General features: G+C 42.6%; 1 pseudogene; it reads left to right on the top strand.

The window, feature by feature from the left end:
• Positions 1-2,749: 2,749 nt before the first annotated feature.
• LOC133905696 (receptor-like protein kinase) lies at positions 2,750-3,879 on the top strand (annotated as a pseudogene).

Below are 3,879 nucleotides of genomic sequence, written 5' to 3' on the forward strand. Positions count from 1 at the left end.
CCGAGTGCCCGATATGAAGCACTCGGCAAAAGATTTTTTTTCTTTGTTTTCTTTTTTTTCCTTTTGTTCTCTTTTCTTTCTCGTAATAACAACCAACCAAAGGTCGCCACACATCGATTCCGGTACTACTACAGTATGGTTTAAGGATGATATTGTTATAAACTTGGAGTTAGAATTCAGTCGTGCTTCAAGATTGAGATGCAGCAGATGTGGACTCCTGGGAGCGGCCCTTGGAATCAGTTGTGCTCTGAAGGAGAATGACAATTCTTCTTCCTTGCCTTAAAAAAGGAATTTCTCTGCTATATACTATCATTCTAGCTGTCATCCAGACAAAGAAGGAATTTTCAATGCTTGCCAAGTGGAAGAAGCAAAAGCAGATCAGCTTGACACACCAAGCTGCCCTTCTGATCTATGGGTTTTGCTTGGTTCATCGTTAAGTGCATCAGAGAAGATAGCTGGTAGCATAGTGAGAAGTGGTGAAACAAAAAAACGACTTCATTTGGCGATTCTTGGATGGATAACATGTTTGCTATGTTCCATTGAAATCTAAATTTATGGACAACTCTTTTTCATAAGAAATTATTTGATGGATATAAGTCAAATTTGATCTGCAAGTACATAAAATAACGAACAAAAATGGGTAGAAAAACATGAGACTTGCCATAGTATCATGATATGATACGTAGAGGCTGAGATAAAAAATTGAGAAGGTTTCGCAAAAGTTGTCATTTACGATGCTTAGAAACCGAAGCATCTCCGAGGAAGAATCGTGATTTCGAGAGGGAACGGATCAGGTTTAAACTTGAAGTGACGTTTGAATCGTCGTTTGACCTTGAAACTTTTTCTACACTCAACATACAACATAGCATATTCGATGTTAAAATTTGGCATTTTTCTGGGTCCGTTTGCTATTTTTAATTCATTAAGTGTATTTTTAGGCTTTTAATGGATATAAGTCAAATTTGATCTGCAAGTACATGAAATAATGAACAAAAATGGGTAGAAAAATCATATTCATGTTGTTGAGTCTATTTTTAGGCCTTACCCAAGAAATAAAAAGAAATTTGAAACATCTGGGCAGTAACACTCGACCAGTAACATGTAGCTTATTGGTTTTTTAATTATAAAAAAAACAAACGAAGTCTGAAAAATATGAGACTTGCCATAGTGTCATGATATGATACGTAGAGGCTGAGATAAAAAATTGAGAAGGTTTCGCAAAAGTTGTCACGTACGATGCTTAGAAACCGAAGTATCTCCGAGGAAGAATCGTGGTTTCGAGAGGGAACGGATCAGGTTTGAAGCCGAAGTACCGTTTGAATCGTCGTTTGACCTTGAAACTTTTTCTACACTCAACATACAACATAGCATATTCGATGTTAAAATTTGACATTTTTCTAGATCCGTTTGCTATTTTTAATTCATTAAGTGTATATGTAGCTAAAAAAAATTTCAGGTGTTTACCGAGTATTCTTGCTTTCACACTCGGCAAACACAGTTCTTTGCTGAGTGTCTTGCTTTTACACTCGGCAAACCAGTTGTTTGCCGAGTGTCTTGATTTGACACTCGGCAAACAAGTTCTTTGCCGAGTGTTCTAGATTTGACGCCCGGCAAAGTCGACACTCGTCAATTTACCGAATATAGGGATTCCCCACCCCGCGCGCGGGGACAGATCGAAAACTATCCCGCGCGCGACTCCCCTCCTGCCGCCGCCGCCTCGGCCCGCCCCCGCCCCCTCTCCGCCGCCGCCTCGGCCCGCCGCCTCCGCCGCCGCCAGCGCCCCCGCGCCCCTCCGCCGCCGCCCCCCGCCCCCCCTCCGCCGCGGCCTCGGCCCGCCTCGGAATTGCAGGAGCTTGACACAACTTGCATTCGTCAACTGCTGACGCTGTCCAAAGGCAGGAGCTTGTCCGGACACCCATTCCCCAGGAGCTTCGTCCGCGAGCACACGGTTACTCTGGTACGCGCTGCTCTCCTCTGATCTCGCTTGCAGTTACAGTCTACTTCCTGCGTTGGTTAGAGAAGAAGTGATGAAATTATAATCTTTGCTTCTGTGGAACCGTCGCTACCCCTGATTCAATCGTGCCGATGCTTGTAAATATTGAATACTACATTTCACCTTGTATGCTAGCATTGCCCTCAGTTCCTGCTGATTTAACATTACCGCCAGAGGTGGCCGGCGACGCAATCCCCCAGTGGATGGGGCTGCCGCCATGCCGCAATAGTCGACGCGCCAGCCAGTGGCTCCGCGTCGTGGTTGTCGTGGAATGTCGAATGAGATTTGAAGAAATGCTTCCACCTTCGAGTTCAGATCCCATCTTGCGAATTAGTGTAGCATAGGTTGAACAGAAGAGTTGCTTTGTCATCTTTTTTCCTGTAAGTTGGTCACAGTTTCTACTTTCTAGCCCCTTTTAGGAAATGTGTTTCGGTTTGCTACTTTGCAAGAGCTTTTGGGGAATCATCTGATCAAAAGTGTTCCTTCTATCGCTCCTAGCATTCTTTAGGATTGAGTTTGCCATTGGGCTTTGGTTTTGCCATCTATGCATTTTGCTTCTCCGCCATTCTGATTATCTAAACTACCTGTGGCCGGTAGGTTTATTTCACGATCGATAGCGTCTGGCAGTTTCGATCTAATTAATTATACCAATTTATGATTCTAATATGTGGTTTTATAAGAGAAGATACAGCACTACATATTTGTTTGTAATCCATCATTTGATTGCGCACTGACCTACTTATATACAGGAGAAAACAATTTTCAGCTGTGTTGTATGCAAACATTTTCAGGGATGAAATGAGGCTGGTTTTCTGGCAATGGTTTTTGGTATTCTTCATGTTAGTTTCGTCATCGTGGAGTTTGAGTTCAGATGGCCTAGCTCTTCTTGCTCTGTCCAAAAAGCTCATAATGCCGAGTTCCATGAGCTCCAACTGGAGTGCTTCTAATGCAACTCCTTGTAAATGGAACGGAGTTGGTTGCAATGAAAGGAATAGAGTGATTTCTCTTAGCCTATCGTCATTGGGAGTTTCAGGTTCACTAGGTCCTGAAATAGGGCTTCTAAAGTACCTGCAAGTCCTCAGTTTATCTGCTAACAACATATCTGGTTCGATACCTCCGGAATTGAGCAAGTGCAGTATGCTTGAACAATTGGATCTGTCCCAAAATTTCCTTTCTGGCAAAATACCAGCATCAATTGGCAACCTAAAGAAATTGTCATTGCTATCACTGTAGTACAACTCTCTTAGTGGAACTATACCAGAGGAGTTGTTCAAGAACCAGTTTCTAGAGGAAGTGTACCTCCATTACAATCAGCTCAGTGGTTCGATCCCCTTCTTGGTTGGTGAAATGACAAGCCTTAGGTCCTTGTGGTTGCATGGGAATATGTTGTCTGGAGTTTTGCCCGGTTCAATCGGCAACTGCACCAAGTTGGAGCAGCTCTATCTACTCTATAATCAACTAAACGGCAGTCTTCCAGAAACCTTGGGTAATATCAAAGGCCTCAGGATTTTTGATGCCACTAGCAATAGCTTCACAGGCGAGATCTCTTTCAGTTTTGAGAACTGCAAGTTGGAAATATTCATCTTGTCATTCAATAATATAAAGGGTGAAATCCCATCATGGCTGAGGAATTGCAGGAGCTTGACACAACTTGCATTTGCTAGGCCTAAGGGACCTCGTGGAACTTGGTGCCCCTGCAGTATTTATTCTTTCTCATAGCATGTATTTTTTTAGTATGCTTCATTTATTTACATCAAGTTGTAACATCCGTACTAATTGGTTTACTCGTTCTCATAGCATGGATTTTTTTAGTACGCTTCATCTATTTAGATCAAGTTGTATCATCCGTATTAATTGGTTTACTCTTTCTCATAGCAGGTGATTGA

The sequence above is a fragment of the Phragmites australis genome, chromosome 23 (assembly GCF_958298935.1).
Source record: "Phragmites australis chromosome 23, lpPhrAust1.1, whole genome shotgun sequence".
NCBI lineage: Eukaryota > Viridiplantae > Streptophyta > Magnoliopsida > Poales > Poaceae > Phragmites > Phragmites australis.